Genomic DNA, 9,668 nt, shown 5'->3' with positions numbered 1-9,668 from the left:
TTTGGAATTATTTTTAGCCAAATTTTGCTTTCATGGAACATTAATGATATTGTCTGATGATTTTCATATTCATTGGGTCACCTTTCTTTGGAATGGATACAAATATGGATCTCTTCCAATCAGTTGGCCAGGTTGCTGTCTTCCAAATTTCTTGGCAGAGATGAGTGAGTGCCTCTAGTGCTGCATCAGTTTGTTAACAGATTTCAATTTGTATTCCATCAATTCTGGACCCCTGTTCTTTGACAATGCCTTCACTGCACCTTAAATTTCTTCCTTCAGGATCATTGGCTCTTGATTATATGCTACCTCTAAAAATATTTGATCACCGACCATCTCTCTCTGCTACAGTGACTCTGTGTACCCTTCCATCTTTGTCTGATGCTTTCTGCATCTTTCAGTATTTTCCTCATCGAATCCTTCAATGTTGCAACCAGAGGTTTGAATTTTTTCTCCAGTTCCCTCAGCTTGAGGAATGCTGAATGTGTTCTTGTCTTATGCTTTTCTAATTCCAGGTCTTTGCACATTTTGTTGAAATATTTGACTTTGTCTTCTCAAGCTGCCTTTTGAAATTTTTTATTTACCTCTTTTACATCCTCATTTCTTCCATTTGCTTTAGCATCTCTACCCTGGAGAGAAGTTTCAGAGTATCTTCTGACATCTGTTTTGTTTGTTTCCTTCTTTCTTGCGTTCTTAATGACCTTTTGCTTTCTTCCTGTTTTTGATGTCATCCCATAAGTCTTCTGGTCTTTGGACTTTCTTTAATGTCTAATGCATCAAATCTGTTCTTGAGATGACCTTTAAATTCAGGTACAATATGTTCAAGGTCATATTTTGGCTCTTATGGACTTATTTTAACTTTCTTCAGCTTCAAATTGAACTTGCATCTGAGCATTTGGCCCTGGATTTATTTTGGCTGATGATACAAAGTTTTTCCATTGGTGGAAAAAAGGAGTGATTGCTGACCTTACAGTTAGCAGTCCAGTGCTTATCCTACTGTACCACACCAGGACTTCAGGCTATAATATAGATAGATTTTAATCTTTTCCCAAAGGATATGGAAGATATAAAGCGTCTGTTACCTGCACCCCCCACCCCCACCCCCCACGCCAGCTACTCAATTCCTCTCTATAGAAGTATCCACTGTTACCAGTCACTGGTGTGATTTTCACACATTTTTGTGAAATTCCCTCTGCTTTGCACTTTACCTTTTTCACCAGACAGCATAGCTGGTTGAAAATTTTCCTATGTTGGTACAGATAGATCTGTATTGTTCTTCTAAGCATATGCATAATACTGCAGTTGTCATTTGTTAAACTAGTTTACTACTGATGGACATGTAGTTCTTTCCAATCCTTTACTAATGAAAACATGGCTTCAGTGAATAGTGTTTCTCATATTTAATCTTACATATATAGGAAGGTGATTGGAATGTGAAGGTTGTAAACAAAGAGGAGGGGTCAGTAGTTGGAAAATATGGCCTTGGTAATAGAAATGATAGTGAAGATCACATGATAGAATTTTACAAGACCAATGACTTCTTCATTGCAAACACCTTTGTTAAATAACATAAAAGATGACAATGTACATGGACCTTATCAGATGGAATACACAAGTATCACATTGACTACATCTGTGGGAACAAATGGAGGAAAAGCTCAATATCATCAGTCAAAAGAAGGTCAGGGAAGATTATGAAACAGACCACCAATTACTTATATTCAAGTTCAGGTTGAAGCTGAAGAAAATAGTTCATGAGAGCAAATATATGACTTTGAATATATTCCACCTGAATTGAGAGGTCATCTTAAGAACAGATGTGCTACATTAGTATGAATGAGTGAAGCCCAGAAGATCTGTGGGATGGCATCAAGAGACCATATAGGAAGGAAGCAAATAGTCATCAAAAAGATAGGAAAGAAAGAAAATACCAAAATGAATGTCAGAGGAGATTCTGCCATTTGCTTTCTAGCACTGACATGCTAAATTGAATGGAAGAAATCAGGAAGTCAACAAGCTGACCAGAAAATTTCAAAGGACAACTTGAAAAGACAGAGTAAAGTATTATAACAAATGTACAAAGGTCTGGAATTAGAGAACCAAAGGGAAGAACATGCTCAGCATTTTTCAAGATGAACGAATTGAAGAAAAAATTCAAGCCTCTGGTTGAAGGATTCTATGGGCAAAATATTGAATGATCCAGAATGCATCAAAAGATGATGAAAGATGGTATACAGTGAGTTACTATACCAAAAAGAAATGGTTGATGTTCAATCATTTTCAGAGGTAGCATATGATCAAGAGCCAATGGTACTGAAGGAAAAAGTCCAAGCTGCACTGAGGGCACTGGTGAAAACCAAGTCTCCAGGAATTGATGGAATGCAAATTTAAATCCTTCAACAAACTGTTGAAACACTGGAGGTGCTCACTCATCAAAGCCAAGAAATTTGGAAGACAGCTACCTGGCCAACTGATTGGAAGAGATCCCATAAGTGACTCAACAGAATGTGAAATCATCAAAAAATATCACTAATATCATGTGCAATTAAAATTTTGCTGAAGGGAATGCAGAAACAATTGCAAGCCTATGTTGATAGAGAACTGCCAGAAATTCAAGCCTGATTTAGAAGAGGCTATAGAACTAGGGATATCATTGCTGACAACAGTGGATCTTGGTTAAAAGCAAATACTAGAAAGATGTTTGCTTGTGCTTTATTGATTACGCAAAGGCTTTAGGCTGTGTGGATAACATTGTGAAGAATGGTTGTTCCAGAACACTTGATTGTGGCCATGAGCAAAGTGTACATAGACCAAGAGGCAGCCATTTGAACAAAATAAAAGGATACTGAATGTTTTGAAATCAGGAAAGTTGTGTGTCTGGATTGTATCATTTCATTATACTTCTTGAATCTGTATGATGAGCAAATAATTTGAGAAGCTGAGAAGAATGTGACATCAGGATTGGAGGAAGACACATTAACAACCTGTGCTATGGAGATGATACAACCAGCTTGCTAGAAGTGAAGAGGACTTAAAATACTTACTGATGAAGATCAAAGACTACAGCCTTCAGTAGGGATTGCACCTCAATGTAAAGAAAACAAAAATCCTTACAACAATAAATAAAATTATGATAAATGGAGAAAAGATTGAAGTTGTCAAAGACTTAATTTTGCTTGGATCTACAATCAAGACTCATGGAAGCAGCAGTCAAGAAATCAAACAATGAATTGCATTAGGCAAATCTGCTGCACAAGACCTCTTTAAAGTGTGGAAGAGCAAAAACGTCAGTTTGAGGACTAAGGTGCACCTGACTCAAGCCATGGTATCTTTGATAGCCTCATATGCATGTGAAAGCTGAACAATGTCTCAGGGGGCATCATGGTCAGTTGGCACAACAGTCCACAAAAACAATATTCTATATCCTACTCCAGTGATCTTAAAAGGGATCTTAAAACCTCATGAATAGCCATCTAAGGTACAGCTACTGGTCTCTCCATGTACCAATGAAAGAATAGTAATAAGAATTCAAGATGCTTGGAATCAATTAGTACAATGAACTAATGGAACATCTGAACTTTAATCTCCAGGACTCTGAGACCAGAAAGCTAGATGATGTCTGGCTACCACTAACACCTGCTCTGAAAAGGATCACATTAGGAGGTCCTGGATAGAGAGGCGGAAAATGGGGAACAAATCTCAAAACTGGGAAAAAAAAAAAAAAAAGACAGAGCATATTGGTCAGAAAGAGGAGCCTGAGAATATGGCCCTTGACTACCCTTCAGGTCTGGAAAGTACCTCACCCTCACAGCCCAATTTTCAACAAAGCAGTAGATAGGTATATAGGGGGACAACACTAGTAAGGTATGCTCACCATGGAATGGTCATTCAAAATCCAAAGGGCAACATTTACCTAAGGACAAAGTAGAGAAGGCATGGGAAGGTGGGTGGATTGCAACTGGAAACCAAAGGGAAGAAGCGGGATAACTGTTGTTACACGGAGGGATTGCAATCATTGAGATGAAACTAAGTGTATGATTTGTTGAATGTAAAACTATTAACTTTGTCTGTACACCTGCAGTCAATCTACAATAAGTTAAAAATAAATAAATAAATTTGCTTTATAAAGAAGAAATAATTAACATACATAAACTTTAGAACAAAATAAAACAAATAAAGTTGGACAATGAATAAAGAAGATTATAGAAGAATTGATGCATTTAAGTTATGGTGTTGGAGGAGAACATTAAAAGTACCGTGGACTGTCAAAAGAACAAACAAATCTGTGTTGGAAAAAGTACAGCCAGAATGCTCCATAGAAGACAAGATGGCAAGGCTTTGCTTCTCATACTCAGGATACGTCATCAGGAAGGACTAGTCCTAGGAAGAGGACATCATGCTTGGTAAAGTGGATGGTCAATGAAAGGAAGGAAGACCCCCAATGAGATGGATTGGCTCAGTGGTAGCATCAATGGGCTCAAGTGTAGCAATGATTATGAGGGTGGCACAAGACTGGGCATTGTTTCATTCTGTTGTGTATAGGGTCCCTGTGAATCAGAGCTAACCTGATGGCACCTAATAACAACAACATGAAGGCATTTATAGGAAAAATTCTTAGAAGTGTAATTGCTGGGTCAAGGACTATGTGCATTTAAAAATTTCAAAGCTATTTATAGATACCAATAGATATGGGCAAAGGAGCCATGATAGCATAGTGGGTTCCCCCGGGCAAGGTCAGCAGTTTGAACCCATAGACCGCTCCATGGAAGAAGATCACGCTGTCTGCTTCTGTAAAGATTTACAGCCCCAGAAACCCTAGAACACATTTCTGCATTGTGTTCTAGGATCACTATGACTTAGACTCTCCTTGATGGCAGTGGATTTTTTTTATAGATAGGGATGACCGTTGGCACTCTCACCAGCAAAGGTGTCACTTTGATGATTAAAATGGACCTGACCCAAGCCCTGATCTTCTCAATAATGCCACATTCATGTGAAAGTTGGACAATGAAAAGAGAAGAATGGAAGAAACATTGTTGGTGTTGGTGAAGAATATCAAATATACCATGGACTTCCAGAGAATGAACAAATAAATGTCTTGGAGGAAGTATAGCCAGAATGTTCCTTAGAAGTGAGAATAACTAGATTTTATCTCATTTACATCAGAAGGGACCAATTATAGGATAAGGACATCATGCGTGATAATAAGAGGGTCAGCAAAACAAATGGAGACCCTCAATGAGATAGAATGACACAGTGGCTATAACAACAGGCTCAAATATATGTTGTATTGATTGTGAGGATGGTGCTAGACTGTCTGTTGTTCATTTTCAGTCCAAAGAATACCCTTTAGCATTTTTTGTAAAGTTGGTCTGGTTATTACAAATTCCTTTCATTTCTGTTCATCAGGAATTGTCCTATTTTTGTAATGGTATTTGAGGGACAGCTTTGCTGAGTAGGATTCTTGGTTGGCAATTTTTTTCCTTCAGAGTTTTGTATAATGTCATTCCATTGCTTTCTTGCCTGCATGGTTTCTGCTGAGAAATCAGAGCTTAGTCTTATTGGTTTTCCTTTGTAGGTAACTTGTTGTTTTTCCCGAGCTGCTCTCAGGATTTTTTCCTTGTCTATGATTTTTGGAAAGTTTGATTATGATATGTCTTGGTGATTTTCTTTTGGGATCTGTACTGTTTGGGGTTTGTTCAGCTTCTTGTATGCTTATCTTCTTGTCTTTCATGAGTTAGGGAAATTTTGAACCTAACACAATAGAATGAAACTCTGCCTGATTCTGTGTTATCCTCACAACTATGATGACATGGTTATGCTTGAGCCCATTGTTGCTGCCACTGTATCGATATGTCTTTATGGGGATATTCTTCATATGAGCTAAAATTGTCTGTTGTTTCAGGGCATTGTGGGGTTGTGGTATTTGTAAAAATAAATAGTGCAGTTGTTGGACCAGGAGGGTAGAAATCTATCGGGGACTCCTGCAATAAAAGAAGCTCATGAGGTGGTTATGGAAGGGCTGTGATAGCAGAGTTCCTGGTCCTAGATGGAGTTCCTACTGACCTCAGTGGTATCTATGTTCAGGGCACTCAGTCTGTAAGTAGTTCATGTGGGCCCTTGATGGAGCTGGTCTCAGTGTTTGTTAGGGCCACAAGGAGACTGAAGAGTGACAGTTTAAATGCAGGTGTGGGGGCTCTGTGGGTTTTGTAGATCTGGAGCTGAGCCCACCTGAATTCAGGCACGAAAGCTGCACACCAAAGTAGTGCAACTGGCCCCCAACTCACACTGGTGTGGCTTTGAACTCCCAGAGAGCAGGGTCTTTGTTGGGGGTGGGTGAATGAGTATGGGAGCTGGCCACACTCCTGGTCACCAGGGAAGAATGGGGGAAAAGAAGAAATCATGTCTTTCCTGGTGCCAATGCAAATGTGCTTTGTCAGGCCTTCCTTCACTGCCAAAACTGCTCACAAGATAGTTGAACCACGTCTGACCAGTTATTCACCAATCAGACTGCCTCTTTCACTGTCCCTACTTGATCTATCTTCCAAGCAAGCACTCTAGCCACTTCTCTAACCTTTCTTCTGAAGTTCTGTGTGCCAGAATTCATTTGTGTCCATTTTATTTGATCTTTCATATCTTTGTTGTAGTGGGTCCATTTAGAGCAACTGCCTAGTCTGCCATCTTGCTGGAAGTCCCTTAGAAACTATTTTTAGCATATACTTTTCTAATGTGTGTTCTAGTTACTAGTTTTATTTTTTGAAACATAAATATTTGATTCATGATTATTTGTTTTGGTGTGAGATAGAAATTGAACTAATAATTTACAGCTGTTGTTGTTGTGAGGTTCTTTTGAACCTAACACAATAGAATGAAACTCTGCCTAATTCGGAGTCATCCTCACAATTATGATGGCACAGTTATGCTTGAGCCCATTGTTGCTGCCACTATATCGATATGTCTTCATGGGGGTATTCTTCTTTATTGTGGACCCCCCACTTTGCCAAACATGAGATACTTCTCCAGAGACTTTCCTGACAATATGTCCAATGAACAAGAGACAAAGTTTTGCTATCCTGGCCTCTAAAGAGTATTCTGAATATACTTCTTTGAAGATAGATTTGTTTATTCTCTGGCAGTCCTTCGAACTTTTAATATTCTTCTTCAACAGCATAATTCAAATGTATCAATTCTACTAAGGTCTTCCTTATTCGTTGTCCATCTTGAACATGCATATGAAGCAACTGAAATACCATGGCATGGCTCAGGAGCACCTTAGTCTTCAAAATAATATCTTTACTCTTGAACACTTTTTTTTTTTTTCCAGCTAGGTTTCCAGTTTTCTCAAAACCATCTTTTGGTTAAATATTCCATCTTTTCCCTACATATTTGAAATGTCATCTTTATCATTTATTAAGCTTCTTGTAATTAGATTTTTTTGTGAATTTTATTTTATGTTCTTTTACCTATGTATGTATCTGTATTATACTTTAAAAATTATAATTTTGCAATGTATTTTAATATTTGTTGGACTAGTCTGTTCTCATTGCTCTTCTTTTTCAGAATTATTTACAATTCTTGCCTTTTAATTTTCCCACATGAACCAGGATATACTAATTCTTAAACACTGGTTCTGTGGGCACCTTTTTGGGATGTTTCATTAAGTCCATGATTAAATAGTTCTGTCCTGTCACACCTCCTTCTGTGCTCCCCTAGTTCTTCTAGACAGAAGACTATCACCAATAATTTATTTCTGAGTCTTACATGATCTTGAGACCAAGCCTCTAAGTAGCTCACCAATCTTGGCACAAGCCAAAGTTCTTGTACCAGATTAAGAGTTTTCACTGACAGTTTGGAAACCCAGCTTCACTGATTGTCTGTTTGCCTTTCCATGCACTGTCAGCATTAGCATCTTCTCTCTGGTTTCCCCATTCTCACTTTCATTCTTACAACGGTGTCCACAGATTCTTTGATACTCATCTCTTCCGGAAGGGGAGCTGAATTCTCCTCCCTTTGAGTATGAGCTGGGCTTAGTGAGTCACCTCTAATGAATAAAGTGTGCAGAAGCATTGGTGTGTGACTTCCCAAACTAGAGCACAGAATACATTGTCATAACTTCCTTTATTTCTCCTAAGCCACTTGCCCTGGGGGCAATTCAGCTGTCCTGTGGTGAGACCTCTCCTGATCAGGGCACTCAAGCAACCTCCTGAGGAAATTCACAGGGTGAGGAACTGAGGCTTTCTGCCAATAGCCATATTGGATTCTCCAGCCTCAGGAGATGATATCTTGAGGTCAACCTCATGAGACACCTGGAACCAGAACTACCCAGCCAACCCAGTCCTAGGTTCCTGACTCAACAGAAACACAAAAAAATGCTCATTCTTGTACTAAATTGTTGAATTTGGGTTACTTTTTATACAGTAATAGAGCAATAGAATCTCTATTGGTAGAAATTATCATTGAAATAATTGTAATCTGAGTTCTTATGTCTCTGACATAAGCTGTTGTTGTTATTGTTGTTCAATGTCGTCTAGTTGGTTCTGACTCATAGTGACCCTATATAGGGTTTCTGAGGAGCAACTGGTGAGTTTGAACCACCAACCTTTCAGTTCAAACCGACCTTGTGGTACAGTGCTTATCCTACTTGTGGCTGGGTACGATTATGTCAGAAGTACAAAAGTACCTCACTTTTCAAGCAGTGAAATGCCACCTCATTGATTAGTTGGAAATACAGGTATTTTCCTAAATTTTTGTTCTTTAGAAATGGTCAATGGGGCAGGAGTCAGTTTTATTTAAAAAATAATAGAAATCTGCTAGAGAATGTTGACTCATTGCTCTTGGGCTGCATCGGCCATGTCATTGGCCACAGAAATAGATAAATTGTACAACCCATCCCCTTCCAGCTGGTACAGCCTTACTTTGGTCTTTTTCTTCCCTACCTTTTAGATGAAATTTAGGACAGATCCTACTACTTATCTGGTTACTCTCAGATGATAAAAAGCCTCTTATTACTTCAAGTCCCACAAATCAGTTTTGTTTTAGTAATTTAAATGTCCAATTTTGTATACAATTAAAACTCAACCTCCCCAGACCTCATTTAAAATGAAAGCTTTTCTTTTCTTGCCTTCAGCTTTAGTTTGCTTTACTGTGGCCACCACTAGTTGGAGAGAGAGCTAGGGAGACATCTTCATGACTTCCTCATCTTGAGATTCAATTGTCTTCCTATAACTTGCTAAGCATGGTTTTTGGACCTTTCCTGATCAAAGCAGGGTGAGGAAGAGACAGTAGGCTGCAAAGATTAAATAGGCCAGGAGAAGATTTTATTGAATAGTATTAGCTTGAGCTAGCATGGGAGTTTCAGTTTGTATTCTATCAATTCCCAGAACCTTGTTCTTTGCTAATGCCTTCAGTGCACCTTGGACTTCTTCCTTCAGTAAGTACCATAGGCTTTTGAACATAGGCTACCTCTTGATATGTTTGAACATCAACCATTTCTTTTTGGTACAGTGACTCTGTGTATATCTTTCCATCTTTGGATGCTTTCTGCATCATTCAATATTCAGCCTGAGGATCCTTTAGTATTACAAGTTGAGACTTGAGCTTTTCTTCAATTCTTTCAGCTTGAGAAATGCTGGGCATGTTCTTTACTTTTTTTTTTTTTTTAATTTTTTATT

The sequence above is a fragment of the Chrysochloris asiatica genome, unplaced genomic scaffold, assembly GCF_000296735.1.
Source record: "Chrysochloris asiatica unplaced genomic scaffold, ChrAsi1.0 scaffold00060, whole genome shotgun sequence".
In the NCBI taxonomy this organism is placed as follows: Eukaryota; Metazoa; Chordata; class Mammalia; order Afrosoricida; family Chrysochloridae; genus Chrysochloris; species Chrysochloris asiatica.
Note: the sequence above shows the minus strand (reverse complement) of the source record.